This window comes from Python bivittatus, unplaced genomic scaffold (assembly GCF_059951505.1).
Source record: "Python bivittatus isolate LINGU-HERP-01145 unplaced genomic scaffold, Pbiv_v1 ctg000960_np1212, whole genome shotgun sequence".
NCBI classification, from domain to species: Eukaryota; Metazoa; Chordata; class Lepidosauria; order Squamata; family Pythonidae; genus Python; species Python bivittatus.
In genome coordinates, this window is record NW_028277124.1 from 5,999,549 (window position 1) to 6,016,014 (window position 16,466).

The window sequence follows — 16,466 nt, forward strand, 5'->3', positions numbered from 1 at the left end:
TTAGGACATATTATACATTCCTGAGAGAAAAGTGAACTAGGTATATATAGGTAGGAAGGAAGGAAGGAAGGAAGGAAGGAAGGAAGGAAGGAAGGAAGGAAGGAAGGAAGGAAGGAAGGAAGGAAGGAAGGAAGGAAGGGCAATGATTACATACTGAATAAATGAAAGCCAATAAATGATCTGCCAAGAGGAGGGGGATGATGAAAGCAGCATCATGTCATTGTGATGCAAGCTCCCTGCTTTTGCATGGGCACCATGAAAACCTCCAAACCTGTAGATGTTTCTGAAGTGGAAGATAAAAGTGCCATTCCTACTGACTTGTGACTTTGATTCTGCCTATGTTGGGGTAGGACCTGACTTTTTTTAAGGAGTGTATACAGATACGGCCTTGAAGAAAGTATTCAACAGTTGTTGAGGGAATGAGGAAGAAGATTGCGTGCCTGGAGTGTTTTGGTATATGAGGTGGGGAGAGAATGCCTGTCAGGCTTTGAAGATTTTGTTATTTAACCTTGCAACAATAAAGTAGTCCTTATGGAGTCAGTTTCCAGACCTGGCCTACCTTGCAAGGTTGACAGGATATAGCTCCTTGCCTCTTTCACCCAAGGAAATATGGCCTTGTAGCCAGCTGCTAACCTTTGAAGGAAGAAGTAGATATTTATTATCCCCCAATGTTGTAATCTTTTTGGTACAAGAAATGTGTGTTAAATAATCAATGCAAACTCTAACCTGTTTTTAAATTCTTTATCTGCCGTTACGTCTCTGTTACTATGTTGTATTTTATCTGTCCTTGAATTGGAGGCCAGGACAGAGTGTGATGGAAGATCTATCTGCACATTGGTGCCTGCTGCTGGTTCTCATGAATGAGGAGGTCAGGACGGAGTCATTTGGAAGGGCTGGCTGGGTTGATGTTGTCCTCGTTCTATGGGTACTCCACCTCAACATGCATAAAAAGTGCACTAAAACTGGTGTACTTTATTCCTTCCCACTGCATTCGGTGAAATTAAAAAAAAAAATTGAGAAAAGGCTGTCAGCCATTACAAGTCGGAAAGGATTTGGATGGAGTCATGGCCACAGTGCATTGAACCAGGTAAGCACATTTGCTCTGTGAATTTTGTGGGATAGATTGCCATGAAATTCTAATAGGATGAAAAAATTACATGTTTTCATCTGCAAATAAATATATTTTCCCTCCCACAAAATCAGGCTAACTTTTATATTATACACGTTGCCTGTTTTTTTTTTTTAATGGAGGGAAATTTATTTTGATGTTTCTTGATTTCAGGTGGAAGGCACTCAGTCTTTGTGCATATTTCTTTTGCTGATAAAGTTTCTTTGGGAGAATGACATGCAGATACAGCACTACCGTATTTTCAAATCTTGGCAGCTCCATGTATGACTGAAAAAGATCCATGCTCTGATTTGGTTTGAAGTCCTGAGTAGAGTCTCTGTGGAGGTAGATTTAGTATGATGAATTAGACAATTTTTCTTTCTCTTTCCTGTTTTGGTCCTGAGGAACTGCACAAGGCAGGCTAATGGCTGCAGCACACAGTTCTGAAATGGGGCTGAAAATAGCCTCCCGCCTCAACACTGTTCCTTGCAAAGTGGGAAGCCTTAAAGCACAGGACTCTTCCATCTCTAGACAGTGATACAACATACACTTCCTCTTCATATACCAATGGACAGGATCAGCCAAATTTAAGTGCTCTATGTCCTACTCTCTTCAGCGAGAAAGTTAATTACATGTCTAATTTTCTCCCAGACAGGCTGGACTAGTGCATTGGTGTAGTGTGAACCAAAGGATTTTCAAAAGTGCTACATTAAATCTTGCCAATTTAAGATCACTGATTTTGTCCCATGAAGTTTTATGAGTACCTTTGAGAACCAGGTCATAGCCACGTCCAAGTTCTTGGCTCATGTTTCTTAACCATTAAGAAAAGAAGTGGCTGCTTTTTAAAGAGTGCGGACAACTGATACATTCATGCTTCCAAAATTACTCCATAACACCTTTTCCAATTATTTCAAAGATGCTGCATAATCATACTATTTAGTCACCTGAGAATTTGCCTTTACTTTCTCACCCTTAAATAAATGGCTGACATGAAGTTCTATGAGAAACAGGATTATACTTTGAGATGCCATTACAATACATGGATGGCAAACCTTCCATAAGAGGGCCTCCATGCAGGGCAGCATGTATTACTCAGTACAGGGCACAAAATAGATACTGCCACATACACATCCTCCAAAATTGCTACAATGACAGATTGTTTATTACAACAGTGGACACTTTGCTTGATAATTAGAGTGATCACATCACTTGATCAATGAGAGCTTATTTACTTTTACAACATATCTTTGATTGTCTGGCCTGAATTTGGAGCATATGGAATTGGGAAGACTGATGCTGTGGTTGGTACCCCAAGTGAATTGAACTGGTGCTTCGAAACAGGAGCTAAATCCTTTACAGAACACTTGGCAAGACAAGCATTTTGAATCCATTTATCTGCAACACATTTTGCATATTTATTGCCTCTAAACTCTGGTTTGCAATATTTTACAAAGTTGCAAAATTCATGAAGTCCAGAAACACAAGTAGTTTTTGCATGTTCTCCAGCAAACACAAGTGAGTGACCATTTCAAATGATGAGATTGAACTAAAGGAGAATAGAAGGAAATATCAACTGTAGGATCACAAACAAGGGAACAATTGCTCAATTGGTGCCTGAAAACAGAATGATGAAAATAAATAAGTTGCCCTTAAAAAAGAAGTCTGTTAGTGCTTGGTAAATAACCTTCTGGGGCATGAATTAATTAATATAGTTAATAGGTGTGCTCTGGGTCTCATTAATTAAAGAATGTCATCTTGCAGGACTTAAGAAATGTGCCTACTGGGTTGGAATTCCTTCCCTCAGGAATGATCCCCCCTCCCCAAGATTTGTGTTCATGAAATTACTGAAGACCTGGTTGTTCTCCCAGGCCTTGAATGTGGAGACCCCTTTTTGTTTTGTTTTGGTATTTTGCTCTTCTGGTCAGTTGTATGTTATATGTTGGGTTTTTAGTTGTAAGCCGCCCAGAGTGGTTTAGGAGTCAGGCAGCCTATTAATCAATAAGTAAATAATCTAGCCTGTCCTCCAATCTGGTGTTTCTGATCAGTATGCCTGCTAAAAGATTTGCTCCAAATAGCATTCCTTCAAGCAACTAAAATGTTTTGCTTTTAAAATCATTGCCTGTTTGGGAATAATGCTGGGAATAACTTTTTAAAAATATGTATTTTATTGTGGTATGGGATTGGAAAGAGAAAGAGAAAGATCAGAAATACTCAGGTTCAGATTCACGCTAACCCATGGGAGTTTACGGGGTAACTTTGGATCAGTCTCTATTTCTCAGCCCAATCTACCTGGCATTTTGTTGTCATGGGGAAAAATTGAAGGAAAGAAACCTGCTGTATGCATGCCAGATTTTTGCTGCTGGAGGACAAAGTGGGATACATATCCACAGAATACAAATACCAAATAAATCTTCAATACATTGCATCCACTACAACCAAAGATACTGGTGTCTATGTTCAGGTCAACTGGGTAGAGAACAATACTGTGCAGGAAGCCTGGTTCCCCCTTCCGTCCCCATTCTCTGTGCATTCTGGAGGAATGCCATAGGAGAGCTGCACTGGGGTTTGTCTGAAAAAGATTACACCTCTCAGTGTGATCCAGGACCCTGATAAAGGAGGGTTCCAGCTTGTGCATTCAAGTTAAAGTGATTACACCTCCCCTTCAGATATCCAGCAAATGTGTGGTGCATGGGAAAGTAGGAATATAACTGTAAGTGTCTATACAGTAACTCCAATTGCAGTTCAGGAAAAAAAAAAGACGCATTGATCAGAAATTTGGGAAGCACTGACAGTCCATACTGATATCAAAGGCAGCAACCATTTTGTTCTGTTTCTTCCATGCAATTTTTAAAATAAAGACAATGGAAAATATCCATTGTAAAACACTTTGCAATAAATTCTGCAGTTTAGTTTTCCTATCCACCTGCCAAACACTTTCTGTTGCTTTTGAACAATTTGTCCCTTCCCTAAATCATGACCTTCGGGCTTTGTAAAATATAGGCAAAGAGTCTGCCTACGGAACTTCAAAGGCGAATCAAGGTGCCTCCAGAGCAACAATGGAAACCACGACTTCCAAGGTGGCTCCTTAATCTTGCATTGCCCAAGGTAGTTTTTGTTATTGTTGAGGTGGCAACTGAATGGTGTTTCAAAAACTAAATTAGAACGTGCATGAAAGGTGACCTGCTTTGTGTTTATGACCAGAACAAACAAAGCTCCAAAGGGTAATGTTTGCCCAATAACTTAACCACGGGTTGTCTCTCCTGTCTTCTGTGCAAGTAATGGTTGGACCACTGGGTGCTGCAACAGCAGTCATAAAGCAGACCTTTAAAGAACAGATTTAAAAAGACTCTGATCCCTCTTCGAATATCCACAACCAGTTTGTGTAAACCAGTGTTGTCCAAACTTGGCCACTTTAAGATGAGTGGACTTCAACTCCCAGAGGAGTTGGCTGGCTGGGGAATTCTGGGAGTTGAAGTCCACTCATCTTAAAGTGGCCAAGTTTGGACAACACTGGTGTAAACCAATAGAAATATGTTCTTCCTTTATTGCTAAATTCTTATTACTTATGGCACTAGTTCTATCCTATTTGGTAGAGCTGGGCAAATTTCAAATCAGTGTGGAGTAAGTACCTCAGCCATGGCTATTTTCCAGTTTCTGTGCAAGCCTGAAAATGCTGCTGCTTTATTTTAGAGTCTACTTCTCTAATATAGCTGCTTTAATTAATAGCATAAAGGTGTTTTTGCTAGATCAGAAGCATTTCTTCCAAATCAGTTTTGATGGATGCTGAATTCTACAATTCATTTTTGAAAAAGGATTGTCTTGTTTTATTACATTTTATTGCATTTTATTGCTGGCTGTTTACTGAGAGATTTCATTAGAATAGGAAAAAACAATTGTATTTAATAGGGCTGAGCAGCCCTTTGAATTCAAAGGAAGAAGTGTGCAAGCAGCACCTGGTGATGACAACTTAAACCAAACCCATCTTTTCCTGAACTTTGAGTAGCAGAAGAAGCAGCAGCAACCTATAGTAACTCTATGGAAACAGTTTTAGTCAGGGACTTCTTCTGGTTTAAAGCCTTGGGCAATGTTGCAGTTTAGAAAAGATCCATCTGGTTCAAGAGTGGTTGATGAGGGTTGTGAGTGTATCACTGCATATTCTAGAGTACTGTTTCCCTTTGAATCACAAGCACTGCACAGCATGAGGATTTAATCTGGATCTGGATCCAGTACGGTCCAGCAGAGTGGGTGTGCTCCAGGTCCCCCCATTAAACATTGTCACCTTGTCAGACCCAGGAAGTGTGCCTTCTCTGTTGCTGCCCCTGCTCTTTGGAACACCATCTCCCCATAGATGTGGATGGTACTCCTCTCCTGGGGTTCTGGAAGGCCCTTAAGGCCTGGTTCTGTTCCTAGTCCAGGGGTTAACATGTTAGTGGAGCCCCTGTCATGTTCACAACAGGAACCCTGTTGTGGCTATTTTTGTCAGGGCTGTTATGCACTGTAGTTATGTTTTTATTTGTATATTGGATGTTGTAAGCCATCCAGAGCCTTCTGGAGTGGGCAGCTATAACTGATCCTCCTCCTCCTCCTCCACCTCAGAATACATGACTTGCAAAATTATCTTCCTAAATCAGGGTCTCACTTCCCACACCTATGGTAACTTTATAAATAAAAGGGAAGATACATGTTATATACCTGTTTAATTTGTCATGTAGCATAGTGTTCAGAACTTTTGCAGATTTTTTTGAGGCGGCTTTTGGTTGTCATACACAGACACAAGTTTAGGCATATCCTTCAGGTCATGCAAGGCATCGCCAGGGTATTGTAAAGAATTAAACATACATATGAATGCAATAAAATATAAAAATAAATCATCCTATATAACAGTGGAAATTGTTAGTTTGGGTGAGCCATTTTTGAGTCTCGAGTGCCAACACAACTAAAAATGTTTTTAGCATCTGTCTGAACTGTAGCAGGGAGGCATCCCACCATCAAAGGCCTCTTCCTAGCTAATGTCAAATGTAGATCTACAGGATGGTACCAAGAATGTTGCCAGTGGGCCACATGCAGCCCACATGTGGCCTCCAGAGGATCTTTCTTCCCCTTCAGTGTTTTTTCGGGGGTTTGGGGAAAGGATGTAAAGAGTAGGGCTATGAGATGCTTCAGATTTAATTCCAAAAGGGTGCTTTGCAAATTCTGGGATAAGTCCCAGAAAAGACACTATTGCTTTGAAGAGTTGCAGACAGATGTTCATGCCCCCGCTCAATGTTCATACTTTTATGAGGAGCCATTACAACCCCATAAAAAGCTAGGGACCTCCCTCTCCTACAAATTAGTCTAAGAGAAGTTGCACTTTTGAAGCACAGCCCCTCAGCTCCATACAATGGAATCTTTGAGCTGTCAGAAGTTGTGTAGTCCTGCACTATGGAATACAACACAACCAGGAAGGCCTCCAGTGACTATTACAGTGGCTGGGCAGCTCTATATGGAATGTATTCTCTCAGATTTTCTGATTCAAAGTTAATACCAAAACCTTAAACCTAGGCATTGCCATATCAGTAGCCAATGTAGTTATTTAAAAATTGTGAGTTTTTGGCAACTGCCAGGGGCACCTTACAGCTGCATTTTGCATTAGCTTTAAGTTCTGGACAGGGGTAGCCCATGTAGAGCAATTACAGCAATCAAGACAAGGAAAGATTAAGCCACCCCTGTCCAGATATGGCTGAACAAATAGTGAGAAAAGATGCTCATATCACTGCAGTCACTTGGGTCTCTGCTCACAGTTATGCTTTGAGGAGCACCTCCAAGCTACACACCTCCTGCTCTGTGGAAACTGCCGTAGTCATCCCGGACAGGAAAAGTACCTATTTCCTGGATCTGAGAGTGACCTACAAACGGGACTCAGCATAACACTGGAGATTAAATGATACAGATGGCAATAATAGTATTACAGTTGCCAGGGAACTGAAAAAGTGTTATCCTGATTGTGTGTCAGTATAGCGTACGTACCTTCTAGCTGATGGCATGTGGTCATCTATGTTGGTTTGCAAGGCAGTCTCTAGATTAGAGATCCTAGTTTGCGTAGAGTAGTGTGAACATGGTTAAGTGTGGTTTGATTGTGCTTTTGGCATACTGGCCCCCCCAATGTGCTCAAGCTAAGTGGTATTATCCTTATTGTTAGCAGAGAATGCTGCATGTGGCACAGGTGTGATTAAGGCTGACAAACTAATCTGCTTCTTCTCTATTTTAGGTAGTCTTAATCAGCCATGACAGAGGGATTGTGAGACTAGGTAGTTTGTCTTAGAACTACAAGCACCTTGTTTTGGGGCTATAAGAAGTGAAACTCATCATAAAAAAGGGGCAGGTGTTGTTATAGACATCCTGCTTGAATCAGCCTGAAACCTGCCATCTGAATTGTATTGAATCACTCTACAGCAGGGTTCCTCAACCTCAGCAACTTTAAGATGGGTGGACTTCAACTCCCAGAATTCCCCAGCCAGCCTTGCTGGCTGGGGAATTCTGAAAGTTGAAGTCTACCCATCTTAAAGTTGCTGAGGTTGAGGAACCCTGCTCTACAGTATTTAAAAACAGATACTGAAAATATAGCAAGGCTGGCTGGGGAATTCTGGGAGTTGAAGTCCACCCATCTTAAAGTTGCTGAGGTTGAGGAACCCTGCTCTACAGTATTTAAAAACAGATACTGAAAATATAGCAAGGCTGGCTGGGGAATTCTGGGAGTTGAAGTCCACCCATCTTAAAGTTGCTGAGGTTGAGGAACCCTGCTCTACAGTATTTAAAAACAGATACTGAAAATATGCCAATTGTGTACAATGGAACATATTTTTCAAAATTAAATAGAATTTATTTTATTGTCCACTCTTAACAGAATGATCTACATATCTATCTGAAAGAGATATAGCAACAGATCAGATTGCCACTTTCAGCAGTGGCCAAGTTCTAACTGTGTTAGACTACTGATGGAGACTCACTGAATTGAATGGTCTTTTATGCAAAACTACATACAGACATCTATAATAGTGATGAGTGGCTTAGCAGAGGGCAATGCTCTGAAATCTTATGTTCTACTTAAAAGGCTGGATATTTTAAATGTATATTTTGTAAAAAAGCATATTTTATAATGGCAGCTTCCCCTTGCAATCCAGGTGGCACTATGCAGCCACAGGTCTCAGTGAGGACTGAGCTGGAAAAATGTTACACCTTTAGCAAAATAAAAATGTATACTGCTGCTTTTATTTATCCCATTCAACATGAAAACTATTTGGCTACAACAAATAGGTAAAAGTCAGACATTTTTAGAGAGATAAGACGTCCACTAATTTCTTCAAACATGAAAGGTATGTAGTTCCACTCTGAAAAAGAAACTACAGATGTAAGGTATCATTCTATGGTTACAAGGACCAGTGTCTGTTTGGGGCTGATGAATAGTTAGCTTACATATACATTTATATTATTTAAATTTTCATCACTTAACTACTTACCACTTGTGTCTTCTGGTAAATGTGAACTGGCTGTACTGGGAAGTACTATATATATGATTACATATAAATATTATTTCTATAGGCCCAGTAGGTTTGGTCAGCTGGATAATGCACTCTTGTAAAGCTCCCTTTATTTGTAGTTTAGAATTTCTGAAGGCTAGTTGCATAAAAAACAACAACAAAGTGACCTGTGGCAATTTATAACATAGTCCTAGGCATATCAAAAATAAATCTGATAAGGATCTAGACATTTACTTTCAAGTAGACAGGTACAGGAATAAATCTATTCAATTTGTTTTGACATTATATACATAGATAAGTAGCTAGACAACATCTTGTTAGATAGATGAATAGATAGAATTTACTTTGTAAAGTAGCATTCTGTTTGTTTTAAATAGCGATACCAGGGAATTTCTGCTATGTTTCCTGAACATTCCTGAGCCCCAGGAGAGAAGTGGCTTCACAGAAAGTCTGTGCATTTGAAATTATATTAGAAGATGTGGATACTTTTTCTGTAATGTTTGCTGAACAACAGATCATTTATCCATGCATGCTACCACATGAGGCTGCAATCCTATGCATATTTGCCCGTCAGTAAACCTTAGTAAACATAATGGCAAACATGAAAAAGATTGCACTGTGATGGATGGATTCATTTATGAATCAACCCCCAGTTAAATTCCCTGGAATACAGAATAATGGCTTCAGAATAACTTTTTATTCTTTCCAATCCAACAGTGTTAGAGAGAGATTATATAAAGGGACTCAAGATTTTATCAGACCATCAGCAGGATAAATTTCTGAAAAGAGAACAGAAAGGAAACAAATTTGGCCTTACAGGAGAAGCCAAGAAAAGGAAGACTGAGTTCAAAAGTGGTTGGATTTGTCTGCGACAGGGTTTCTCAACCTTGACAGCTTTCAGATGGATGGACTTCAATTCCCAGAATTCCCCAGCCAGCTCACCATCAGTAGGGATGCAGAAGAAGCCCAAGGTAATTTAAAGCAAACATAGTCTCACATTCCTTTCCCATATGAAAGCATCATTTTTGTGTTCAAGCTAGACTGAGAATGCTCCAGGAGGGTTGGGGAATCATCCCTTTTTCTGTTTCTGATTTCCAGCTTTTCTTCCTCTTTCACTTCTCCATGCAGCTGGTTTCACATTTGCTCTTAAAGAAGATAGCAGTTGGGAGAAGTAACAGGAGGAGTAGCAGCCCAAAGTGTTGATGCTTGCTAGACCTCACTGACTGACCATGTTCTACTATGTTCATGTATACCAATTCTCTGATCATTAACTGACAACTGTCACCAGAACATATCTTCAAGAGCAAATATGAAGCCAGCTGCATGGATATCTCTACCTCATATTAACTGATCTGGAACAACTACTACTGCTTCCTTCTGTATTTATTTTGCACTCACATTAAAAAAGATTGAGGCCTGAATTATGAGCTTTCCCATTCACATCATAGCCACAAACTCCTTAGATGGTCTTCAGCAAGCCACTCACAGTCTGCAACTGTATGTTAGGTAGAGTTCTGTGATCCTTTCAGATATGGTCTCTCAGAGTATTTTTCTAACTGAAAGCAACCTTTTTAGTGTCTGAGTCAGCAAAAGCTTATTTATCCATTTTCTCCATTCTTTTATAGGTCTACCTTATCCTTCACAATCTGTGCACTTAGAGAATCAAGATAAAATCTCCCTATCGCTTCTCCATGCCTTTACCTTATGGGTAAAATCAAAATCAAAATCCTTGGTAATTTGAGCTGTAAAATAACTTCAAGGGGATGAACTAAGTAGCTTGGATATAATAGACTGTTTTGTGGTTTAAAAAAGAAGGAACAGAGAATTCCACAAAAGTAGAACTATCACATATGGATGGCAAAAATCTGGATGGACACTGGATGGCAGGAAAATCAGATTTTCCAGTATCTTTTTTCTTCTATCCAGTAGTCATTTGGACTTCTGCAGGCCACATATGGTAGGTCTATTTAAGTGCAGCTAGTCTGCAGGAAGTGTTACCAAGCCAACTGTTAACCTTAGTTTATTAACTTTACCAGTTTCAAAACATCAGAGTCATTGAAAAGTGCCACATCATTGGAAGATACTTTTTTTTCTTTTCTTTTTAAAATAATTGTTATTAAAGAGGTTTTCAACAGAATAAAAACAGGACAAATTTTAAGTTGAAAGTAAGAAGAAGAAAGAAAAATAGTAAGTGAAGAAGAAAGAAAAAGAGAGAAGTAGAACAGAAAGAAAAAGAAAAAAGAAAGCAAAGTTATAAAGAAGTGGCTTCCAATCTTCTTAACAGCAGTTATAAATGCATTTATATTTTACGCTCTCTTTCTAAGGTTACATCATAATTTCCTTCTTTCCATAATCTATCCTTTCTAATAATCAAATCTATAAATCACAAGTTCATTTTTTCTTTTTTCAGCAAAAGTTATTGTCTTTTTTCCCTAAAGTAATTACTCTGGAATATTTGGTTAGGCTTCAGATGTGGCTTCACACTACATCTACTATCCACCCATGCTGTTCACAGCAGTGCACATTTGTACCATCTTTTAATTTCAAAGATGGCCTTTTTCCAGTTACAGTGAAATTATCATGTAGCCAATCAGATATGACTGTTTGATGACATCATGAAAGGGGAACAAAGTCAGTTCAGAGCGAAGACAGCATCTCCACTGGCATGGTCATGAAGCTCATATGAAGAATACAAGCTGAAAAAAGAAATGATTGTAAAGTGGCAGCTGATTTGCTCTGAAGTGTTGCTATCATCTGAATATTAGGTGGAGTGCTGACCAAATGTACGTCAAAGAAAGGCTGAAGAAATATCATTGTGCCGCTGCACTGAAAACAGTTACCCTCTCCAAATGCCTAAGGAGGGCACTTTTTACAAAGGAGAAAATGTCCACAGTATGCTTCCCCTTATTTGGCTTAGCCATAGAAATGAGCAAGTGGAGAGGACAGACAATGCCCCTTGTTAATGTTAGCAATGACCGCTGAATGGCACCAGCAAAGTATGCTGGCAATGTTTAACAACCCATCTGTCTTTCACCTTTTTCTGCTCAACAGAAACCTTTGTTTGAACCACATCCTCATTCAGGCAGACTGTTATCTACTTATCTGAAATATTAATCTGAGATGAGGCACTGTATCACTGTTAAAACAAGCTTTATTATTTTAAATGACCTCTTGTGTAATAGTTTAAAGCAACAAACTGTTTTTATAGGAAAGGAAAATTCTGTGCTCGTCTCTATTGCTGCAGAGGGACACATTCATATTGTGAAATTAAAATGGGGGGAACAGATAAAGCAGAAACTGCAGATGGCATTTGAATATTCATGTTACCAATAAGGAACTGAAATGCTAGAGACATTTTTCCTTTTCTCTTCTGTTCTACACCAAGACTGTTAATAATATTAGATGAATGGATGTTGTCGCCAACTCTGTACATTATTATGTTAAGTGCCGTACACTGCAAGTGTACATTATTTAGGCAAGAGAGATGAAATCTGGGCAGTCATTGTGGGGCTCGTGAATCAGAAGAGCTGGACAAAGCATCTTAAGTTGGCTCTCTGTGTCAAAGGTCAGAGGAAAGGCTTTAGCACAGACGCAATCCAATACAAATTTCTCCATATTAGTTATTTATTTAAAACCTGTAGAGCCCTTTTTCTCATCAGAGTTTAAGGCAAAACTGAACAAGAATAAAAATTAACACAATTGTTAAATAAAACAGCAAAAACAAAACATTATCTCCACCAGTCGCTTTTTAAACAATAATTGTATTCTTTCTGTGGGAACCTTCAAAAAGATTAAATCCAGAACTTAAACTGGAATAATAATGCAATGAAAGAAAATGTCAGCATTGATCAGATTCCCTCAAAGCCAACCAAATAAATAAAAAACCCTACAATGCTCCATTAAATAAAATGTGTACTACTTAAATCTCAATCAGAATAAACCAATTTGATTTGAGTTTGGAGTGGCTAGCCAATAGATAGGTGACTCGGTAAAACTCCCTCCCCCATTAAGGTCTAAGACTGTGCCCCTGTGGACAAGGGGTTATTGAAACTATAGCTCATGTCCGGTTATCTTGTACCCTCGATAAGGATCCCAGGACCCACCTTATAACTCCATACCTGGTAAAATATTGGGGAAACTCCGATTTTTTTAATGTACAATTGTTATCAGATCAGTACAATTCAGTCTCTTTGAACATAGCCAAATTTTGTTATACTGCTTGCAAAATTAGAGAGACTTTGATTGCCCACCGATGAACCCAAAACCAATTGTAATATTTTTATCCTGTTTTGTTTTTACTTTATTTTTAATTTCTTAATGTGCTTCTATCTGTAAATCTGATCTGTGACAGTAATAAAAATTCTGTTTTATTCTGGAGGGAGGGAGAGAAAAGCTTAAAATGATTTCCTGGCAGTTTATTTCACAGAAAATATGGAAAACTAATTGGTACCTATGAGGAACTCATGGAATGGATTAGAGAGAAGGGAGAGTTTGTTTTCCCTTTGTCTCACTCCTTTATCCCTTCTCTTGATTCCCCACTGCCAGGTTTTCTTGGAACAGTCCACATGGGCCCAACAACAGAAATGGGGTGAAAGGTGGGGAAGATATTTTATTTGATGTCAAGGCCATAATTGAGGATAGTTTTGCTTTAGAAGTCAGTCACAAAAAGCCACGTTCAACTTTTGACTTTGAGATACTTTCACCCTTACATTGCTGAAGGGCAAGGAAAGCAAGCTCCATCATTTATGCATTTAGTTTGCTAAATTAACACCAAGATAAAGGAGTTTGCTCTCCTGGAGCTACCAAACCATACCTGTATGTACTGACTGACTGTTGTTAGGCACCCTGCCCCAAAAGCCTGACCAAATCTCCAAGTTGCTGAGTCTGAGGGGGGAAGGTTCATTAAAACATTTCTGGTTTTCCAGTACTGTATTTTAAAATTGAATTGGATGTGAGGATTAATTTTGCTCTGAGTTAATGGTTCATTTGTCAATTTTAATATTTTGGAGCATAATCCAGCCAGAATGAAGCATGGCTAAATCCATCACTCTCAATAAGAGATGTAACAATAAGCATATGCTTATATCCCAGTGTAATCAGTGAAAATTAAAAAGTATGATTTTGACTGAATTCTCTTTGACATTTTTTCCACTATATTTTTGATTTATGATTCACAAAAGAACAATGCAAGAGAAAGGATCAAATACCATTTTCACAGGAAGTGTAGGTATATTATAGATTCACTGCAGTATTGCAGTTCATCTCGTATATAGCAATTGTAAATCTAATGCAAGTATCATCGAAGCCTGGTGTAATAAATTAAATGAATTTTAGAGATTTATGTCAGTGTGTGTTCTGTGTATATTCTAGTGTACAAATTAACACCGTTTCAAAACAATTGGTGTTTTTTTTAAGAATCACTTTGATGTTCACTCACTGTGGACCTGAGTGTATGTTTTATAAAAGCAAACATATGCATTTCCCTGTTTTAAAAGAGCAGAATATTTTTTTTAAAAGAAGAGAGAGAGAAAAGCAGTTGAATCCAGATTTTCAGAAAGGTTCAGGTACAGCCACGCTGTGAGTCAATGTGTTCAATTAGTACCTGGTTATGACTGAAATTGACCTGATGGCAAATATGAAATATCAAGGCCCTTGTCAGCACTCCTGAATGGGACAAAGAAAAGGCACATTAATGATTAACTCTGCTAAAAGCTCCAGCTTTTGTATTCCCATGGTGCTTGGCCTATCAGGCAGCCATGTGACATGCTCAGGCCATTTTCTAGCAGATTGGAGAAAGCTAGAGAGCAAACACAGGTGCTTTTCAGCCAGCCGTGCTGTCAGGGACAACCACAAACAGCCACAGCTATGCTTGGCTAAATTAACCCCTCTGTTTGCCTCCATCTTGGCTTCCCGGAGATCTCACTGGTTGAAGCCAGGCAGCCTTTGCTCCTGGCCTAAGCTATTCACATACCTCCCCCACCCCCGAATAAAAGAACGTTTCTGCTTTTAAAATCAGTCAGTATCCTTGAGGAGATTCAGTTTAAAGAACTGGTAAACTACTTTAAAGTGCTTCATTCTGAACTTTAAAATAAACAAATCAAATGAGTTTGCTTCTTCATTCCCAGAATAATTATTTCAGGGATGCAAACATGCATGATGACAGTGGGACATACATCAAACGGGGAGCCCCATCATTCAAGATTACCTTTTGTCAAAGGGTATTTACAGTGCAAGTAAAACTATTTAGCACTACACATTTGGAGTAATGACACAAGGAATTCCTTCTGTGCACTTGGGTTTGCACAGACGAGCTTTCCAATGGATTGCAACCTTGAGAGCTCCCTGGACAGAAAGGGAGGTACAAATTGATGGATAATGATGATGAAGGTGGTGATATTAAACAGCATTTGTGAACATGGTTTCTATAGAGTAATATAAGCAGAACAGAAAAAAAAAAATTGCCCTGAGGAGCCTACAATGTATGTCGAAGTTTGTAATTCACTGACATGCTGTAAATTTTAAAATAGTCCCTGCTTTCAGATATATAATTCAAACTATGGCCAATATTTTCATGTCATTATTTCTTCCATGAAACATCAGACTTACTTTCTTTTCTTGTTCAAATATTTATATTAGTGCCCCACTCAAAGAAATCAAGCCAACTGCAGTTTCACTGATATAATAAAGAACAGACCTAATACCGTTCATGTGATACTCGATGTGTGGAAATTTCTTCTATGCAGATGTTCACATCTAATTTTTGGCTTCTAGGAGTGAAAGTTAGAAGCACAGCTCCAGAGTTCTTTGCTTACATGATCTCATGACCTTTGATTCATTTCAAGGAAGGGAGGTTATCGGCAATGAGCAAAAATACATATTCCATATATAGCCGGCTGCTAAATACACATATCCATTTTTATCCCATTTTAATAAGTGCCCCAAGGAATTTGATTATAGGGCTACCATATCTGTACTGCAAAACTCTGGATGACCACCGGATGGCAGCAAAGTTTTAGTTTTCTTGATGTCTTTGCTGGCATCTAAGGACTTGGATTTTTGCAGCCCAGATGTGCAGCTTTATCATTATAACAATGTTTTAATAATCTCTATTAGGAAGGAGTTGTACATACAATTCTTGGGGAGTAAATTTTGCTGAACTCAGTAGAACTTAATGCCAAGGAGAGTTGTGTGGGACTGCACTGTTGAAGCCACTAAATTTCCTTTCCTATATTCAGGGAAGTGATGCTGGCATTCTGTTTTGACCACTGAAAGTGAAAATAACAACAAATCAACAACAAATAAGGCCCTTCCTCAACAACATTGTATACCAACTTTCAGCAGTTTCCCAGTGCTTCACATGCAGTATCTCAGTAATGAACTGTAATACCCCTGATACCTACTCAGTTTTATAAAAGCTCTACTATTTTCTGTGCTTTGTGACTATCTCCAGTTATTTGGGCAGAGGCCATTCATCCAGACTCATTGTGTCCTCAGACACGGCACAGACAGTGACCAGCTGCCTGTGGCACTGAACAGCTATGCTGCACAGAGTTTGCCTTTTAGTGGGTCTGGCACTCAGCCTAAGTAATTTAGAATATCTTGAGGAGGCATTCTCACTGTCTGACTTGTGAGGCCCAAAGAGAATTGTTCTACAGCTGTTACGCTTAGCCTAGAATCTGGAGTAAGTAACCCCTATTTATTAGTTGAAAGGACAATGTGAGATCTAGCAAGGGTGAACCACCTAATTCTTTAGGGATCAGTCAGAGGTTGCTTCATTCATTTTGCAGTTCGAAGGACCGCATGAGTTCTAAGGAGAGCATCAAAAATATCCATAATTTAGG

At 39.0% G+C, this 16,466-nt stretch overlaps 1 long non-coding RNA gene across 2 annotated transcripts in view; it reads left to right on the top strand.

The window, feature by feature from the left end:
- Positions 1-836: 836 nt before the first annotated feature.
- LOC112541575 (uncharacterized) overlaps positions 837-16,466 on the top strand; it is a 37,382-nt gene continuing 21,752 nt past the window's right edge. The window contains exon 1 of one of the 2 annotated variants that reach the window (XR_015794231.1): positions 837-1,087. This is a non-coding gene — a long non-coding RNA (uncharacterized LOC112541575). The remainder of the gene's footprint in view (positions 1,088-16,466) is intronic. The other variant, XR_003085575.2, reaches the window with a different exon arrangement.